At 58.2% G+C, this 20,470-nt stretch overlaps 1 protein-coding gene across 1 annotated transcript in view; it reads left to right on the top strand.

Annotated features, from left to right (window-relative positions):
- Positions 1-291: 291 nt before the first annotated feature.
- ABLIM2 (actin binding LIM protein family member 2) overlaps positions 292-20,470 on the top strand; it is a 151,012-nt gene continuing 130,833 nt past the window's right edge. Inside the window, exon 1 of the transcript XR_009008365.1 lies at positions 292-424. The gene's annotated coding sequence lies outside the window, so the exon portion shown is untranslated. The remainder of the gene's footprint in view (positions 425-20,470) is intronic.

The raw sequence follows: 20,470 nt of genomic DNA, 5'->3' as shown, positions 1-20,470 counted from the left end.
CCGAAGAACAACTCCGCAAAGACCCACGAGCGACTGCGGGAGGCCGCAGCGGCGTCGCCCGCCTGCGCATGCGCGGGCCGCGCAGCCTGCCGGGACTGTAGTCCGTCCCTGCGGCGGTCTGGGCGTGAAGGTGGAGCGGCGGGGGCGCGGCGCCTACACTTCCCAGGGTGCGCCCCGCCCGCAGAGCGGGGGGGACGGGGGCCGCGGGAAGGGGCGGGGCCTGCGGGCGGGGCCTGTGGGGCGGGGCGGGGCGGAGCGGACTCGCCGAGGGGTTGCGGCGGCGCTGCGGGCCGGCGGGCGCGGACAAGCGGGCAGGCGGGCGGGCGGCCCTTCGCGCCGGGAGGCGCGGCACCTGCGGGCAGAAGCGTCGGCTGCCGCAGAGCCCAGACGACCCGACTCCGAGCTGCTGCTGAGATGAGCGCAGGTGAGTGTGGGGACCGAGGGACCCGCGCGTCCCCGAGCTGGGTCGCGGCGCCGCGAGGGCTGGGGTGGCTGCACCTGCAGACTGGGGGTCTGCTCCAGCCAACTTTTGCTCCAGGGTCTTGCAGTCCCGAGGGTCCAGCGCGCAGCCCCCTGTCCCTGCGCCCCAGGCGGTGAGCTTGGCAGCGCGGACTGGGGACCCTTTGCCGGCGCGGCGCCGGGGTGACTGCGCTGGGCTGTCTGGAAGGCGCCACTCCTTTGCTTCTCCCTGGCGTCCGGGGTCGCCACAGGCTTCAGGAGGCGGCCAGGGTCCGGCGAGGGGCGCGGGGCCAATGTAGACCCTGCCACGGAGAGGTGTGGTGACATGGGGCCTTTGCGGCAGGGGCCGCCGCCCTTGTGCGGCTCCAGCAGCGCCTGGGTCGGGGGGCGTCAGGCCGACGCCCGGCGCCCTGGGCTGGCCCGGGGCAAACTTGGGGGCGCGGAGCCCGCAGGTGTGTGCGACCCGCCCGGATGTGCGCGCGTCCTCTCTCCGGCCGCTCACCACTGCGTATCCCCGCTGCTGGCGCTGGCGCCGCACCCACCAGGTCTGACAGCCTCTGTGCGGCGCTGGAAAATCCCACGTCGCCACAAGCCAGCCGCGCCTAGTGCGCTTGGGGAAACTGAGGCCTAGAGCCGGGGGCCTTGGCTCCTGGAGAGAGTCTGGAGTGACCAGAGCCCCTTTTCGAGAGCCTTCAGGGGCTCGCCACTGGGCTGAGGGCTTCTGCCTACATTCCCTGGCAGGGAGGGGCTGTCACCCCATTTTTAAGGGTGCGACCAAGACTCAGCAGACTTCAGTCACTTGCTCAGCTCATGCAGCTGGGCCAGGTTTCGAACCCGGTGCTTCCGGACGCCTGTGCTCTCCCCTGAGCCTGTACGGCCACAGACTGCAGTATGGCCCCTGGCCATGGTGCACAAAACAGTGGGGACAGCTGTTTCCCCAGGGGGGGCAAATAGGACTGGGGAGGGAGTGTGCCTTTAGCGAGCACTTACTGTGTGTTCTCTGCTTGGGGGGTGTGCTTCCAGGGACCACCCCCTCCCAGGGGGAAACAGTTCCCTCCCCCTCCTAGGTGAGGAAGGAGGGACCACATGGGCGGTGGGAATTGGGAAAGTGGCGGGGAGCAAGTGGCAGGCCCTAGGAGGCAGAATTCTCTAGAAGAGGATTTCTGAAATGGCCAACCTGTTCTCTGGAGGTGGCTGGGGAGCAGGGCACCCCAAGACTTCACAGAACCTCCGGACGCATTTATCTAATGGCAGGTGGGGGTAATGGCAGGGTGCACACAGGGGAATTTTAGGCTTTCCACGACCATAATTGATACCTCCGGTCTCCCCCGTAATCAGGGGGAGCTCCGGAAGGCGCACTGGCCTTTCCCCCTCCTCATGTGTGGTTGTCCTGGGAGAAGGGGGATGTGGGCACCAGGGCCCTGGGGGATCATGGGCGGAAAGAACAAGGAGACTGGGGTTTGAATCATAGTGCCCACCTGCTAGTCTTGGACAGATCGTGGCCCCTTGTGGAGCTTGGCTTCCTGACGTGTAAAAGCAGTATTGCTTCTTCCCTGGATGGGATAAGGTACGAGTGGGAAACCCCCAATGCAGTAGGTCCTCCCTCGGTAGCTTGTAAGGGTCAGTAAACCTCAGCCTTGCTGAGTTAATCGAGCCCTTCGGAACTGGCGGTGGGCATGCTCTCCCCTCGACCTGTCGCTCATGGCCCAGCTGATGATTTGCACTGCAGTGGTTTTCACCCACAGCCGTGGTTGGGGAGAGCAGATGGTGGTCCCTTGTGCAGGGCTCTTGGGCTCTAACGTCCGGCCACTGTGCACATCTGGCGGGTCAGGGGCTTCCATCATCAACAAGGTCAGGTCCCCTGACGGCCCTCCCCGGGGAAGGCTGTCATCACCCCCGGAGCTCGGCGCCAGTAGGTGTGGCTGGGATCACGTGGTCCAGTCTCCAGCTGCCCAGGCGAGCCGATGGTCAGACTCTGAGGCGACCTGTACAAGCACCCCGGGTGGGAGGCTCCCCTTTCCTTTATGCCGTCGGGGCTGCAGGCATATCTTCCTTCCGTCCGATTACCCAGAGCGCCTTTGAGATGGCTCTGGCGTTGGCATCAAGGGCGCATGCAGTTGCCTACGTGCTGTGTTGCACGATCATTTCGAGTGGTCAGGGAAATTGTTTAAGTAGCACCATGGTGAGGTAGAAGGAACTGGCATTCTGCATCAGATAAGCGTGCATCCAAGTGGGGTGCACTAGCTGTGCTTAACTTACTGTTACCCCCGCCTCGGTTTCCCCACTGTGTGCGGGGAACGCCTTTGGCTCTGTGTGCAATGCTGGCCCACACTTGGTGGGACCCAGGAGATGATGGTGAGTCTCGCGGTGGCTTCCTAACGTCACAGCCCAGGTGGTCACGGCAGGGCAAGGCGGGGCAGAGGAAAGAACCTGAGCTGGAAGGGGCCCCGGTGCCAACTCTGCCACCGTCGGGTCCATGCTCTCTTGGAGCCTGCATGTCCTCCCCGGGCAGCTGCAGGCCTGGCGGGTAGGATTTCCCCAGGTGGTCAGAGGTTCGTGGGGGATTGTGTTAGTCTTCCAGGGCCGCCATAACAAAGTAACCACAGACCGTGCGGCTTAAACAGCAGAAATTTATCTTCTCACACTTCTGGAGGCTGGAAGTCTGACATCAAGGTGTGGGCAGGATTGGTTTCTACTGAGGCCTCTTTCCTTGTCTTGCAAATGGCCGTTCCCTCGCTGTGTCCTCACATGATCTTCCCTCTGTGTGTATCTGTGTCCTTATTTTTTTTTATAAGGACACCAGTCATCTTGGATTATGGATTTGGGGGGGGATGCAGTCCCAAAACAGGAGTGCAGGGCCAGGTGGAGAGCTGGGTGGCCGCTCAGCCCTCTTCTGTTCCTGTGGCTGCTGTGTTAGGCTCACGGAGCTGGAAGGGGCCTGGGGGATGCTGCAGTCCAAACCCACCTACCCACACAGAGGGGAAACCGAGGGCTGGGGAAGGAAAGGCAGCCATCCGGGGGCCAGCAGGGTGTGTGACAGACAGCCTGAGACCCGGTCCCCTGCTCTGGTTGGCTCAGCCCCGGCATTTGGAGCAGAGAGACACATTTCTAATCCAAGTGTGGGCTCTGCTGTCACCACAGACATTCACCACGGCGTTCCTAACAGCAGCAGAAAGTTAGAAACCAGCTACATGTGGAGGGGAGCGATGGGCTACTAGCCATGCGATTGTTCATCCAGTTGACAGATGTTTACTAAACGCCTGCTATGTGCCCTGCACTGCTCCGGGCCCGGGGCTCAGCCGTGGATGAGAACAAAACAGCATCTATAGCCACCTGAAACCTGTCCTCTGGGGGTGGCGGGAACATTCTAGTTAACTGTATGACGGGAGTTTTTCATGTTAGGAGAACGTGCTTAAGAAAAGCTTAATTTAGAAAACAGCTGAGGACAAAATTGTATATCTCATATGACTTCAACTTTACAAGACAGTGGAGGAGAGCAGACTAGAAGGAAGTCGGTCAAGACGTCCACGGCGTCGTCCTCTGTTGGAGGTGGCAAAAGAGCCAGCGGTCCCCTCTCTGCATCTTTATACTGCCCGTCACTTTCCCCAGTTTTCTTCATCGTGTGCGCCTTTCTTTTGCAATGAGAAACAACTGAGACAAGAGGGCGTTGCTTCCAGGTCTAAGGCCGGCGTGTGCTGCTTCCGGAGTCTGTGACTTGGTGAGAGGTCGGATGATTCCATCCGCAGGGGCCGCTGTCCTTTGCTCGGATGGAGGTCTCCCAGATGACAGCATGTGGATCTCAGCACAGGTAACGCCACTGGTGCCCAGTTTCCGTGTGTGACTCTATCTGAATTAGGTGTGGCCAAAGACAAATCATCCTGACCCAGAAACTCCTCCGAAATGGCATCTGAAAAGGATGGCCGTTGCCCAGGAACCAACGGGATGCTCTTTAACCCAGCCTGGGCATTCTGATCTCCGAGCTGTTGGTCCCTCACGTCCAGGGTCACTTCCTAACCCGCCACCCGAGACCCTTCGATTCTTTATGGTTTCCGTCCGTGAGGTAGTTTGGGGGTAGATGGCATATTCTCTAGACCCAAGCCCTGACTTTGGTGAACTCTTGGAAAGTCCAGTCTTACTGTCCCAGAAAAGGGAGTGTGACCCTCACTCTGGAGAAGTCGCCTGTCAGACACCCGGACCGTCCAGAGCATCGTCTGCATTGTGGGAGAGCTGTGAGCTGGCGAGAGGGAATCAGCAAGTCTGGTGGTGAAGGGAGCGGGCGGGGAGGGGTCCAGCCTCTGGACGGGTCTCTCCGGCCGCGGGGCCTCAAGGCCAGGCCAGCTGCCGAGACGCTGAGCTGCTCACCAGATGCCTGACCCCAGAGCCCCGGCTCTGCACAGACACGGGCGCTTCCTTGGGCTCAGATCCCAGCTCTGCCGCCTGTCAGCACAGGGTCATCAAACCTCTCTGAGCTTCTGTTGCCGCCTCTTCTGGGGTCTCCGTGGGGGCCGAGGGTGCTGAGTGCCTGGCACGCGGAGGAGCCTGGAAATCAGTTAAAACAGTTGCAACAGGAAAACTTGGGTGGTGTTGAGACGGCAGCTTGTATTTCTTGATGATGATCGCGTGGTCTCGCGAGCTGCTGTGGGGACCGGTCAGATGTGTGCCCAACCCGCCGGCTGCCCCGAGCAGCAGGCCTCGGGCCTCTAGGACGCGAGGCAGAGCAACCTGAGTGCTGCGTCTTTGTTTACTCAGGGATGTTTCCATTGCCAAGGTCTCTAGGGTGTCGGGCAGCACCCTACTTCAGTGTCACACAGCCTCGGCTTGTGGGGTACTCCCTTGGGGCCCATTCCGGGACCAGATGCTCCTGGGATCCTTCTCAGGGCCGCTGGAGTGTCCCCACCTACAGATGGGGAAACAGATGCCCGGGAGGGCCCATCAGGTGCCTGGCATCACTTCATGACATTTGCAAATGACAGAGCTGCATTTGAGCCCTTTTCTGCCTGACTGGGTGGGCGCTGCCTGTCTGTCTGTCCCCCTGCATGTATTAGCTGGTTACAGTGGTAACTTTGTAACGTGTGGCCGAGGTTAGGATGGGTAAGGCTTGACCCACTGAGGGCATCACGATGATGCTTTTCTAGAGTGAGTGGTGGTTACAACCCATCTCCTCCCCTGAGCCGAGAAGCGTATTCCCGTTTCCAGGTGTGGCACCTGCCTGCATAGCCAGGAAGGCAGAGCCAGAGCCAGCCCTGCTCTGTCTGCCCCCAAGTGTGTGCTCTTTCCCTCCAGCGGGGGCTCCTGCCTGGGGTCATGGCGTGGCCCCGGGGATCCACCTGGGGATGGACAGCTCGGACCGTGAGAGAGTTTCACCAGGTCAAGTCCACATGCCCCCCTGTAACCTTGCCCCCTGGCCCCAGTTCTTCCCTCTGCTGGGTCCTTGTGGCCTTCCGGAGCTGGAAGGCAGCATTCACGGCCGTCCCAGGCCTCTCCAGCCCCAGCTCAGCCCTCCAGCGTCAACCAGCTCCATCAGTGCCTGAGTTCCTTGGACTCTCAGCCCTACCTGCCGGACCTCTGTGTGACCTTGGGCGAGCCGACTTCCCTCTCTAGGCCTCAGTGTACCTGTCTGTAAAAACAGGGACCACTGCCATCCTCAGGGGTGTGACTGGCTTTCTTCTGACAACCCTGTTCCCCCACTGCCCCAGGGAGATCGTCTGGGTTTGAGGCTCAGCCATCGTTTCAGGGAAACACGCCATGTGAGCCAGGAGGTCTCCAATCACCCTTTTGTGCCACGTAGCCCTCATCTGACAGTTTCACAGCAGGAAGCACTTTGCCCTTTACGCGAGGGTCCCAGTGTACGGGGGTTTCTCCACAGCCTGCCAGGGAAGCGACATCTGTGGATGTCTGACTGATACCCAAGCCAGGAAAACATCTGAGTCCATGTCCGCAGGAAGGCCTGGGGTGGGTGGAAGGTGTGCTTTGAGTTCTGTGATGCTCGCTTTGCCTTTGACTCAGCCAACAGCAAGCCCTGCGGGCGCCTCCCGCCCTCAGGGAGGCTGCTGGGCTGGTGGGGAGCCAGGCCCATGTTAAACAGGTCCTGTTGCAAAATGATGTACTGGGGGGTTTCATGCAGCATGTTGCCTTGGCTGAAGATTTCTAAGCAAAGAGGCAGGTGGTCTTGATGCCTAGGTGGCTTTGGGGTCAGAACACCTGGGCTCCGGTCCCAATTGTCACCTCTAGGGGAGCCCAGAGGCAGCACTGTGCAGCCGCAGCGCCCACAGAGGCCCCCACGGGCCCCGATATGGTCCAGCCTCAGTCTGGTCGGGGCCACCTCTGTTCCCAGCCATCAGCCGCCTCTTGAGGGCTCACAGCTATTCTGGAATGCTCGTTCACTCGGTTTATTGAGCACCTACTGTGCACAGAGCACTGTCCTTGCTACTTATCCCCAAGCACTGCTGCCACCTTCTCCCATCTCCCCACCCCCAGTCCTGGAATTCCTCCTCCTCCTCCGTCTCCCACGCTTCCCCCGGAACCAAAAAAGGCCAGGACCCTTTCCTCCACTCCTTTAGGATCCTCCCTCATCAGGACCGTGGGCAGCAGGCGGAGCCAGGGGCTCCTGCCGAGGACTTGTGCCTGGTCCTGCCTGCTGTGTGACCTGGGGCTAGACACTGCCCCTCTCTGAGTTGCCTCATCTCAGACTGAATAACGGCCCCCCCAAAGATGTCCCTGTCCTCATCCCCAGACCTGGTGGGTGTGTCACCTACGTGGCAGAAGGGACGTCGAGGATGTGATTAAGTTAGAGAGCTTGCAGTGGGGGTGAGGTGATGTGGTGGGGTCCATGCCATCGAGGAGCAGGGGGCAGGAGGGTCAGAGAAGAGGGGCTGTGGTGGCGGAAGCAGAGGTCAGAGAGGAGAGAAGACGCGGCCCTGCTGGCTTTGAAGACGCGGGAAGGCGCCACGAGCCAAGGAAGGCGGGCGGCCCCGTTTTGCCAGCTGAAGGTTGTTCCGGAGCTACGTGCTGGGCTGTGGTGTCACACGCAGCCGGGCCTCTTCCTACTCAGGCTGCCTCTGCCTCCAAGGGCTTTAATGAGCACCTGGGGGGCCAAGGAGGAGACAGTAGCACGGAGAACTGGCCGATCCAGGCTGCGGCCTTACGCCCGGGGCGTGGGAACCCCCGCCGGGCTCAGGACGCGCCGGGCGCACGCCGCGTGTTTGTACCCCTGCTGAGTGGGGCGTCGGGAACCCTCGTAAATATTCTGAATGTTACTCCTGGTTGTTTGCAGTTTACTGGTAAGGAAACTGAGGCTTGACAGCAGGATGTGTCCGGTAACTTGACAGCCAGGATTCTAGCCTGGCAAGTTGCCTGGTCCAAAACCCGCATGGCCTCCTGCTGAAATAACCCTCCCGGCCCCCGGTCGGCTTCCCGCTCCCGTTCGCTGAGTGAACACCCGACCCGTGGAGCTTTGAATCGTCCACACCTGCCGGTTCTGCGGCCACACTCTCTGCCAGCTCAGGTGGCCCAGTCTACCCCGCTGGAGAGGGCGCAGTCTGATGCCCCCGGCGTGCGGGGACCCAGGGGGGGTGAGGCTGTGCGAGACCCGTGCGCTCACACGGGAGTGGGACCCAGGACCCAGGTAGGCAGGGAGGTGGCAAAGGGTCAGCAGACCGTCCCGTGTGGCTGGAGTGAGCCAGCTGCATGGGAGGGGCTGGACTGGGCAGTGAGGGGAGGGCGTCAGGATGGGTGAGTGGGTGTGAGCCCAGCGGCGGGCCCAGGGCCTCGACACGGCCAACGCCCGCAGCCCTGAGAATTCCTGCTGCTGCTCTGACCGCGCCCGCTTTGACTTGGGCCCCCCCAGGCCCTCTGTGACACCCCACTCGCCGGTGTTCCTCATCCTGTTGCTCTCCTCCGGCTCTGAGACTGGCCTCGCCTGCCAGGCGCTTGGAGGGTAGTTGTGGAGTGCAGGGTTTCAAGCATCGGTTCCCTTGAACACACCTCCAACGTGCCGCGGAAATCAGGAAACGTGATATGTGTGCAGAAGCCCGGCGTCCAGCCAGGTGCCTCCGGGGCCGCCTGTGACGGGTGTGGGACGGGCGTGGGGTGCAGCATTGAGCATGGGGTGCAGAGCAGGTCTGTGTGCTGAGGGTGAGGGGTGGCCCTGCCAGTGCCCCCCAGGGCCGCCTCTGGAATCCTTGGGCAGGTCTCCCCGCCCTCCCGGCCCCGCCAGACCTCAGCGTTGCTGTGACTGCTCTTCCCTTCCAGCCCTCTCATCCCACCGACTCGTTCTCTCCCCTCTGGCCAGGCTGGGCCCCTCTGCAGCCCTGCGAGGCCCGGAGCTGCCACGTGAGAGCTTTGTTCTGCCCCTGCCACAGCTGACCCTTCCTTTCCCCCACTGGCACCCATCTCCTGACCTGACACCCCAGATTCCTTCTCTGAGAGCAGCTCACTGGGGCACAACAGAGCAGCCGGCCCCCAGCCTTTGAAGGAGCTACGAGGAATGAAAATAGCTGGCAGCAGCACACACGCCGAGCCCCTAAGTGAGCCAGCCCCTTTGGGAGGCACTCTGCAGCCCACGGCGAGGTTTTCTGACAGCTCATGCTGTTGGTGAGGGAATGGGGCTGGCGAAGGAGGGCTCAGCCTCCGTCACTGGGGCGTCCAGTAGGAGAGGGGCTGCTGGAATGGAGCACCGTAAACCTCGGGGCTGAAAACAACAGAAGCTTATTCTCTCACAGTTCTGGAGGCCTGAGGTCCAAAATCCATGTCACTGGGCTGAAGTCAAGGTGTCGGCAGGGCTGTGCTTCTTCCAGAGGTTCTGGGAAGAATCCGCTCCCCGTCTCTCCCAGCTGCCAGCGCTCCTTGGCTTGCGGCCGCCTCGCCCCGACCTCAATGCCAGCACCTTCAGATCTCTCCCCTCCCATCCGTGTGTGTGGTCAGATCTCCCTCTGCCTCTCTGAGGATGCTTGTGACTGCAGTTAGGGCCCGCCCAGATAATTCAGGATAATCTCCCATCTCAAGGTCCTTAACTGTATCACATCTGCAAAGACCAACCCCACGATTTTTAACCATGTAAGGTCACATCCACAGGTCCTAGGGATTAGGGCGTGGATATATCCGGGGGAGGCATTATTCAGCATACCCCAGGCAGCTTCTCAAACGTTCTGTTTCTGGGACTGAAACCCTTTTTCCTTCCTGTGCGGGTCTCTAGAATAACTGAGGGTTAGAGGAAAGACCCGTCGTAAGTTAAAAATTGTTACTGTTAAGTCAGCTAATTGTACGCATCCCCCGACCCCCTGAGCTAGATGCCGTCAGGGACGGCTGACCATCAGTGTGCATCGTCTCTAAGGAGCAGTTAGGCGAGATGCATTGAGCCTTAAATATGTTCATGCCCTTTGGTAGAAGAAGGCGGCTGATATGATTTGTGCATAAAAAGTCGTTCGCTGAAGGGGTCACGTACTCTGCAGGGTGAATGTCCAGCCACAGATGCTGGGCCAGTTAATCATCGTCCGTCCACCTGTAGCAGCTGTTCTCCAACTTTGAGGGCTTAGGACCCCTTCACTCAAAATTATTGGGGACCCCAAAGAGCTTTTGGTTGAATGCATTGTATTTATTGATATTTACTGTATTAGACCTTAAAATGGAGAATTTTTAAATAGGCTTAATTCATTGAATAAGAATAATAGCCCTTTGTATGTTAATGTAGGAGTATTCTCAGGGAACAGAGTGGCATTGCTTTACCGTTTTGCAAATCTCATTAACGTCTGGCTTAATAGACGTCTGCTGGAGCTCCTGTCCGGCCTGTTTTCTATCAGTTGTGATGTCACATGTCACGGGGCATCCAGAAAACTCCATTGTACACTCAGGAGGGAGTGGGAGCGACGGAATTAAATAACATCTCAATCTTTTTTATTTTTGCCTGCGCCGTGAGGCTTGTGGGATCTTAGTTCCCTGACCGGGGATTGAACCTGGGCCCTGGCAGTGAAAGTGCCGAGTCCTAACCACTGGGCCTCCAGGGAATTCCCCATCTCAGTGTTATTATGAACATGGCTTTGACCCCGCCGGTGCCCTGCTAGGGTATTGGGGATCCAATACCCTAGACCAAACTTGGAACTGGTGATAAAAGATGGAGTATTATGTAGCCATTAAAATGATTGTGAAGGAGGAGTACAGTGCACGTGTCCATGCTGGTGATAAATGAAGAATATAGATTACACACCGCGTCATCTGCAAAACATGCAGACCAAATGCACCGGAAGAAAATACATCGAAATGCAAGAGTTACGGGCAACTCTGCCTTTTTCCCTGATGCTTGGCTGTTTTATTTCCTTGCTTCTTCGTTTTAAGGATGTGAGGGGGACAGGGCTGTGCTCGGTATGGGTCTCAAGAGGCTTGATTGGAGAGCAGCCGTCTGACCGGCTGGCAGCAGCCGACTCCTGCCCCAGGGATCGGACGGCGTCCTCTATTTTGGGAGGTGGACTTTCACTGCGGAACGAGGCCTTTGAGTGGCACTGACATGATACAGGAATTTAGTGTGTGTGTGTGTGTGTGTCTGTGTGTACTCTTGGGATAATTTAGTCTACTGTTATAAACAAGGGGAGTTGTGCTCTGGGGCACATTTCTCGGTGGCCGATGAGGAGCTGGGAGCTGGTCTGAAATTCGACGTCCTCTGCGGGAATGCCCAGACCCGGCAGGGCTCCAGCGGAGAGCTAAATATATCCTGGGTGTGTGCTGGCAACCTCGGGCACCCCAACACCCACCCGGCCGCGGAGCAGAGCTCAGGGGAGTAATTGATTTGTCTAATAAAGTTCAATGTCTGCCGTTGATGGAGCATCTAGTAACGCCAGGCCCGGTAGAGAGGTCGTCCCGGCTCCGTCTTGAATGCCACAGATCCCTGTGGGGCGAGGATTCTTGCTCCCAATTTACAGATGAGGGCAGGCAGACAAAGACAGGAGGCAAGACCCCCCCCAAGGTCAACCCAAGGTCAACGGCTGGCAAGGGAGGAGGTGCCCCGCTCTGGGAGCACCCCCAGTGCAGCCTCCTCTGCGTGCGTGCGTCTCCCCACTGGGTCTTCTGAGAGACCAGAAGCATCGTTAATGTTTTTCCAAGGGCTCAGGCCTCGCAGGTGGAAGAGAATGGCAACAACAATAATAGTAACGGCCCCGGACAGTATCACTCATTGAGTCCTCCCGACGCCGCGGGGGTGGTTTCCGTGACTGCCCATTTTACAGGTGGGGACACGGAGGCCAGGTGACCTCGAGAAACCCGCCCCAAGTACCCAGCTGGCGGTGGGAGAGCCGGCCTGTGGACCCAGGCAGCCCCTTCAGACCCTGGGCTTCTGCTGAGCTGTGTCTTCCTTCCCTCGTAATCTGCGTTAAATGTAGGTCAGCTTGCTCTCGGCTCAGCATGAGCCGGGCTTTGGGTGCTTCCACGCCTCACGTTGCAGAGAGGGTGGGGTCCTGCCCCTCCGGCTGGCTTGGGGCGTGATGGCACAGGGATGTCGTCACCTGGGAGGGGGCGGTGGGGGGCAGCCTCTGAAAGGGACTTACAGAGAAACTTTCCCTCTTTTCACTTGAAGTATGACCCAAAGCCTCCAAGATTGGCACCTTGGGCAGGACATCTTGCTGGAAATTGGGCCTTCAGAACATTCCTGCCCCCCGTCCCCCAGGCACGGGGGCTGCTTGCCCATTGATGCCCTGCTCTGAGCTTTGCCGCCCCGCTTCCCCTCACTCCCAGGGCACCCCTGCAGCCCCGCAGGAGACCTCAACAGGGCTTTGCTCTGGATTTGGGGCTGACAGTGGGAGAGCCGGGCCTCAGACTGCTTCCTAGCCGTGGCACCTCCTGGGAACGCCCCGAAAGCAGTCTGCAGGGAGGGGGTGGCTCCCTGAATCCTCCCCAACAAAGTTCCTGTTTCCTCTGTGAGGGCCTGCCCCTCCCCAGGGTGATGGACACTGGGAAGGACACCCCTTTCACAGGAGACCCTCCCCCCCCCCCCCGGGGCTCATGGACAGGCAACGAGTCAACCCAGCATCCCCAGGCTGGGGGGTGGGCAAAGCGGGTGGTTTCACTTGAGTGTATGGATCCCTTGGCCAGGCGCTGGAGGTAGCCTTGATGGAGTTCTTCCCTCCAGGAGCTCCCAGCCTAATGAGAAAGGCAGACAGCACGTGAGGAAAACACACCATGAGAAAACACTTCTCTGGGGAGGCTGTGGGGACAGAGAGGAGGCAGGTAAGGAACCTGCTGTGAGAGAGAAACCCTGGCAGGCTTCCTGAAGGAGGTGACATCCCACTAAGTAGGAGTTAGCCAGACAAAGCAGTAGAAGGGCATCTGGCAGGACATGCGGAGGTGAGAGTAGAGGGGGTGTTTGAGGAGCTTCATTCACGCCTCTGCCCCAGGCTAGGCCCTGGGTAAGGTGCTGGGCCCATGGCAGGGGCCCACAGCCTATCTGCCTCTCAGGCACTATGTCACCTCTCAAGGTACCTTGCACGGCACCTCGCTTGCAGGAAGCGCTCAGTGATGACGTGGCCGCAGGGGCTGAGGAGTCACCGCATCCAGAGAGGAGAGAGAGGGAGGGAGCATGGGACCATGTCTCTGCTGAATTCAGGCTCCTGGGTGTCTGCTAGAGCTGCACCGTGTTCCCCCTGCCCGCCCCCCGTGATTCCGGGCAGAGCCAGGGCGGGGATGGGTGTGTCAAGCCCTCTCAACACGTCTAGCTGTGAAGGGAGGGAGTAAAGGCCCCAGCGTAGGTGTGGCCAGGTGTGCAGGGAGGCCTCACCTGTTTGTCATTATGGATGGGAGGGGAGATGGGACCAGCAGAGGGGACACGGGTGCCCCACTCAGCTGTCTTCCTTGGCCGCTTGTCCTCCCCCAGACCTGGGACTCATCAAGGGCCATGCCCAGCCCACTTCCTCTCAGAGGGCGAGGGGCCTGGCAGCTTGATTAGGAATGGTGGCCCTGTTCTCCGGGGGCAGGGGGAGGGCAGAGGGAAGCGGCACCTTTCTCCAGCCATGCAGGGACAGCACTGGGGGTCCAGGTGGAGGCGCTGCTCCTGTTTAGGAAGCCTGGGCCCCCTCCCTGCCCAGCATCAGGGATGCCCACGACCCAGTGCTTGACAGCTGACCCCACGAGCCCTTGCAGCCCAGACACAGCCCTGTGCATCATTTCATTCAAGAGTAGCAGACGGCTTGGGGCACAAGTGGCCTCTTCTGAGGCTTTAGCACATGTTATTAAACCCGGTAGCTCTTCAGGTCTGGGATGAGGAGGGCCACCCGTGACCCTGGGTGACGGGCACCTGTGCCCACCGCATCTGAGGTGGGAGCCACGCGAACGGCTGCGTGCTTACCCTGGAGGCTGGGGTCCCTGCCCGGTACCCGCTGGGTGATGCCAGGCAGCGCTCCCCGGAAGTACAGTCTGGCCAGGGAGGCGGGCCTGGGAGTGGTGGGTCACAGCAGTGGGCTTCAGTGCTGTGTAGATTGGTGAGACCCAGGGACGCAGAGAGGGGGCTCGGGACCCACTGTCCCAGTTCTGGGAAAGGGGTTACACCAGGAAGAGAGCCTTTTATTTCCCACGGCACCTCCTGATGCTCGGGGCCACAGCAGTTTGGAGAGGAACGGCGCTAGCGGCTGGGATCTGTGGCTCGAGGTCAGGGGGGACTGTCACCGGCCACCTGGGCAGCATCAGGACAGCCTTGTCCAGCAGCGCCTCCCCTGCACCAGCACTCGGGGTGTTTTATCGCCTCCTGCTCGGAGCCGGGGAACAGAAGCTCGTGCCCAGTCATCCATTCTCTGTCCAGTGTGACGGACCCACTCGACATGCAGGCTACCGCTTGGGAAGTTTGGGGGGCTTGGCCCCAAGCATGCGGACGGAAGAAATTTCACAGTGGATCCCTGGACCCCGCCTGGCAAGCCAGCGCCTTGTCACAATCGTCCTTTTACTTAGGGCTCTGAATCGCCTTCACTTGTGGATCAGCTGTGCTCAATCCTGTTTACAGGTCTGCTCGGAACACTAAACACAGTCTCACCCACCCTCCCCTCATCTGTGGAAGCAGAAATATTCAGATAGCGATTCCTCGGCTCTGCTGGAGCAAATAGACCCGAATCCTGTTAATATTTGGCAAAGGCCATTTCCCTGGGTGCCCGCGAGCTGCAGGAAGATGAATTGCACAGCAGGCTCTGAACGAGGCCACGCGTGGCCGTGGTCCTGCCCAGAAGGGGGAGGGGCTGGTAATTAACTGCCAGCCACGTCTGGGGCCCAGACTTGCGGGTCTTTCTAGGTCTTTTTGGTTTTTTTTTTGGCTGCGTTGGGTCTTCGTTGCTGCACGCGGGCTTTCTCTAGTTGCAGTGAGCGGGGACTACTCTTTGTCGCGGTGCGTGGGCTTCTCATTGCTGTGGCTTCTCTTGTTGCGGAGCACAGGCTCTAGGTGCGCGGGCTTCAGTAGCTGTGTCACGTGGGCTCAGTAGTTGTGGCTCGCGGGCTTAGTTGCTCTGCGGCATGTGGGATCTTCCCGGACCAGGGCTCAAACCCGTGACCCCTGCATTGGCAGGCAGATTCTTAACCACTGCGCCACCAGGGAAGTTCCTTTCTAGGTCTTATAATCCATAAGATTACAGCTCACATTCGCTTGGGCCATTACTTCTCTGAGCGCTCAAATGTTTGTGACCTCATTAGAGTTTCCCCAGAATCCTCAGAAATGCTTAGGGCTCTAGGGGTTGGGGGGAAGGGGCGGCTGAGGTCACACAGCCAGAACGGGGCAAAGCTGTGATTCAAGCCCAGGGCTGTCTGTTGGTCCCAGGCTCTCCCCACCACCCGGCGATGGGTCACAGGAGAACGGGGTGTACAGACAGCGAGAGCTGGAGGTCAGGTGTCATGACCTTGCAGAAGGTGTGTCCGCAGGGAAGCAGGCATTGCCGTTGGTTTTAATGAGAAAAGAGGCTTAAAAAGACCCTGCTCACACACCCAGACCTCCTTGGCATTGATTCAGACTCTACTGGTCCTCCAAACTTCTTCTCAGCTGCCACTGCGCCGCCCTGACCCTCCAAACTGGCAAGCCGGACCATGGGCATCTCTCTTTGGAAACAGCTGGCTCTTGCCTTCCTTCCACACATATCTGGGTGCCACCCTCTGCCACCAGGGACCTTAAAGGGGGGACCTGACCTCTTCTAGGGGTGTCACGCTCACTTGAGTTTTTCAGAGTCTGTTTTATTATCATTAATTGTACAATAAACAAGACAGGTGTTTGTTTTTGCAAGAGCGGACGATTGAAGAGGAAACAGTGCGTGACTCTGGGGAGGCCCGTGGCCGGCTCTCCCGTCTGCGTGGACCCCACCTCGGGACCCCACCCAGCAAGCTTCCCTCACGCAGGACATACGGTCCTACAGCACGCTTATTAGCAGCTGCGTGTGATTCTGTTGAGTGGGTTTTCTGTGGTTTGGCCACATTCTCTTTCCATCACTAAGTGCAGAGTGTTCTTTGCATTAAAAAACTTTTTCTATTGTGGTAAAATATACGTAATATAAACTATGCCACTTTAACTGTTTTTAAGTGCACAGTTAGCGGTACTAAGTACATTCACATTGTTGTGAAACCTTTACCACCATCCATCTCCAGAAATTTTTCCATCTTCCCCAACCAGCTCTGTCCCCATTAAGTTAACTACTCATCCACCTTCCTGCCCCCCGACCCCTGGTGCCCACCGTTCTGCTTTCTGCCTCTGTGGACATGGCAACTCTAGGGTCCTCATAGAAGTGCAGTCAATCATGCAGTGCTTGTCCTTTTGTGACTGGCTCATTTCACTGAGCCTAATGTCCTCAGGGTTCATCCATGTTGCAGCAGGTGTCAGAATTTCCATCCTTTTCAAGGCTGAATAATATTCCATTGTGTGGATGGACCACATTTTGTTGATCCATCCATCCTTCCGTGGACACGTGGGTTGCTACCACCTCTTGACTGTTGGGAATGATGCCACTGTGAACACAGGTGAGCAATATCTATTCAAGTCCCTTCTTTCATGTCCTTGGGGCACGTCCAAGAGTGGGATTGCTGGGTCAAGAGGTGTCTGCTTCATTTCTTGAGATGCCATGATGCCGTTTTCCTGGTGGACTTTACCATCAGCGAGGGGTGCTTTGAGGGTGGGGCCTCGTCTGGTGGGCCTCTGAGCCCACCTTGCCCCGGCCAGACTCGGGGTGGCTGAAGAGCGTCCCCGCAATCCCACATGATCACTGTGCCCGGCCGCCAGGCTGGGCTCTTGGAGGTTCCGCAAGTGGGCCACCCCCTCCCCATCCCCACATCTTTGCCCAGGCTGGTCCCCTTCTGAGGCGCCTGCCTTCTCTGCCCCTCCCTGCAGTCCTCCAGCATCTGCCCTGCGGGTGGATGTCCTGCCGGCTCCCTGACCCTGTCCCTCTTCTGTGTCAGGGTGAGGGTCCCAGAGCCACAGCTCCCAGGACCCGGGAAGCGTCTCTGTCCAGCAGGGCAGGCTTGTCCCCGAGGCCTGAGCGGGAACACGGCCATGCTGGGGAAAGTTGCAGCTGGACCCAAGGCCACAGTGCAAGACGCTGCCCCAGGCAGCGAGGGATAAATTTAGCCACGTTGATGAGAAAATGTCCTGTACCTTCCTTCCTCTACTTCCCTTAGCCTGTGGATGTGACTCAGAGGGGTATAGTTGTAACTCCCCTTAACCTACCCCGTTGTCTGGTGATGCAGAGATGCTGGTGGGTGATGGTCCCCTGACCCGTAAAGCAGACCCGATGGGGTCAGTGGGTGAAGCCCCCTCCTCCCTTGGCTCAGCCAGACCTCCCCCGCCCCCCGACCGCCAACACCTTACTGCTTTGGAGTTTCGCTGACCTGGACACTGGGCCAATTAAATTGTGGTAAAATAAATACAACATAAAATTTACCATCTTAAGCATTGTTAAGTATACAGTTCTGTGGCATTAAGTACATTCATCCTGTGCCACCATCAGCACCATAATTTCCTGAACTCTTTTCATCTTGCAAAACTGAAACTCTGTCCCCATTAAACACCAATCCCCCACCCCCTCCCGCAGCTCCTGGCAACCCCACTTCTTCTTTCTGTCTCTATGAGTTTGATGGCTCTAGGGACCTCATAAAAGTGGAAACATATAATATTTGTCCTTTTGTGACTGGCCTATTTCAATGAGCATAACATCCTCGAGGTTCATCTGTGTTGTAACCTGCGTCAGAATTTCCTTCCTCTTTAAGCTGAATAATATTCCGTTGTATGAACAGGCCAACTTTTGTTTGTCCATCCATCCATCGGACTGTGGACACTCGGGCTGCTCCCACCTTCGGCCGTTGGGAATAATAATGGGTATGCAAATACACAGTTTGGGTTTTCATGGTCCCAGCAGCAGCTCTGTGGCAGGTGGTCCTGTGGTCATGCCACAAGCAGACCAGGCCAGAGCCCTTAACATGTGGGACTTCACTGGTCCTTCCCCACCATCCAGTGAAGTGGGTACTCCTTGTGTCCCTGGTGTAGACGGGTAAAGTGAGGCCAGCAAGGTGAAAGGACTTCCTGCCATGCCAGCCTCTAGGCGACGTGTCGGGGCACTGGGTGGAGGGTTTTCCACACTCAGAACCCACGCCATCACCTTTCCCATGGAGTGTCCAGTCGCCTGTGTGCATTCATCCATTCTCTCGGCTATTTGCTCGTTCATCAGACAATGAGTGGATCCACTCTCCTCCTTGCCCTGGGATGGGCCAGGCGAGATGCATCAGCTCCATCCCACCCTTAGGAGCGCACAGGATGGGGACCGAATCACACGGACACAAAGAATAGTTGATTGACTATCTATGTCTGCCACAGATACGGGCAGTGGGGGTGTGTGTGCAAGCCGTGCATTTGCCAACTACAGGTGGGGAAACTGAGGGCCAGGAGAGAAGACGGTTTCCTCAGCCACAGAGCCAGGTGTTCTGAGCCCCGGGTCTGTCTCTGTTGCTGCAGGTTTTTTCCAGGATCCGTGAGGGTAAAGTTAGCGGGTCATGGTCTGTGCTGTTTCTGGGGGAATTCTTTGTCTTCTTCATCAGTTTCTCCCCCAACTCCTTCTTCTGAAAAGTTTTAAGCATAGAGAAAAGTTGGGGGGAAAAGCCAGTACAATGAACACCTTGTAATACTTTCATCTAGATGTATCAATTATTAACATTTTGCTTTCTCTCTCTTTCTCTCTCCATCTCTCTCTCTCTTTTCTGAACCATTTGAAAGTGAGTTGCATCATCACACCTAGGCTTTAGCCCATGCCTGTACCCAAATAAATATCACCCACAGAAAGTCCCCGGTCCCGTTTCCCCGCCCCCAGGGCTCCTTTACAGACGTTTGTCTACCTTTTCTTCTTCAGGAGTCAGTCTAGGGTCACACGCCACAATTGGTTAGCATGTCTCTCTGTCTTTAGTCTCCTTTATTCTTGAATGTTCTTCCCACCTGTTTTCTTTTGGTTTTCTTTCATGCCATTGACACTTAAAGAGTCCAGACCTGTTGCCTCGTGGATCGTCCCCCATCTGGTTGGGTCTGTTTCTTAGTGATGGGATTCGGGCTGAGCATTTTTGGTGAGAGGCTGCTGTGTGACCTGCTCCCCGCTCGGGGGGGTGCACAGGGCCCGTTGGTCCCATGTGCTTTCAGATTTTTAGCACAGCCAGAGCGCATCCAGCGGGGATGAGAATTCTCGCACGTTCGGCTTTGCACCCATGTGCAAATAGACTGGTGAGTGGAAGTTACAGATATTCCCGGAAGCAGAAAGTTAAATGGGAATATCGTCTGCCGACCTGCTCTCCCTGGAGGCGGACCCAGTTCACACCTTTACCAAAAGGGCACCAGAGTTCCTTGTCCCCGTCTGCTCCCTGCCCAACACGGGGCACTGTCAGTCTTTTCATATTTGCCAGCTGATGGGAAAAGAACACCTCCCTGCTTTCATCTGCCTTCTCGGGCACCCGAGGGTATTTTTCTAGCTTCCGGGCCATTTGTGTTTTCTGTGAATTTGCTGTTCCCTCCGCAGCTTATTTTCTGTGGGGTTGCTTGTCTGTCTGTATTGACTCAGGAGGCGGATGGGTGTGTACCCGGCGCTCTGTCCAGCAGGGACATGGAATGGCTCTCCATCTGAGCGCGGGCAGTGGGGCCTGAGAGGGGGTGTGTGTTGGGGGCAGTGGGCAGGACACGGGCACCGTAGGACCGCGTCCAGGTGTGTTGTCGGGCGGGGAAGGCAGCATTGGCTGAGGAGGGGGTCTTCGAACAGGGAGACAGAAACTCGGTCACCTCCGATCAGCCTCACGGGTGATTTCTCTGCTCACCAGGCTCGGGGGGCTGCTGAGACCCTCTCCCATGAAATCAGAATGCGTCTTGGCACGCAAGGCCACCTTTTGGGGGCTCTGGGCAGCCTCCTTCTGGCCTCGGGGGCCTGACACCTGCGGACCCCTCTGCTGGTCTCAACCGCCTACTCTTAAGCTTTTTCTCAGCCTTCAAAGTTCGTTTCGGCTTCATTTCCTCCGAGAGGCCCTCTGACCACCCGAGCCCAGCGGCTGCCAAGCCCCGCTGCCCTGCAGCAACCGCTGGGGCTGGCCCTGCTTTTCTCCTTCGTTACACTGATCGCAGGTCGGGCCTGCACGTTCATTTGTTTCCCTGGCTGTGTTTGTTGCCCTGCTAGTCTACCAGCTCCCGGCGGGGGGCTTAGGACTGGCAGGTTCCCCCCTCACCGGGCAGAATACTCTGCCCGACTCATTCCTCTGTTATGTGGACGGGACAGCCTCCAGGTAGCCCAGCCCTTGGGCATCTGGGTCAGTCTGGCTGAAGCCACCTCCTGGCTGATACCTTGGGGGGCCTTGCTGTCCTTTGCCTTAGGGGACCCTGGACTTACTGTCTCAGGGGCATACATGTCACAGATGGTCCTGCAGATGCTGTGGGGACCCACGGTGTGGCCCTTTGTGAGCACAGCTCCCCCATGTGGACGGGGCAAGAGGAGTGGAGTGAAAGGCTGTGGTCCAGCCAGGCTGGGTGTCTGCGGCAAGGAGTTTGACGGGGGCAAGA

Source organism: Balaenoptera acutorostrata, chromosome 5, assembly GCF_949987535.1.
Source record: "Balaenoptera acutorostrata chromosome 5, mBalAcu1.1, whole genome shotgun sequence".
Lineage (NCBI taxonomy): Eukaryota > Metazoa > Chordata > Mammalia > Artiodactyla > Balaenopteridae > Balaenoptera > Balaenoptera acutorostrata.
The sequence above is the reverse complement of the archived record's forward strand: the minus strand, read 5'-3'. Positions and strand labels throughout refer to the sequence as shown.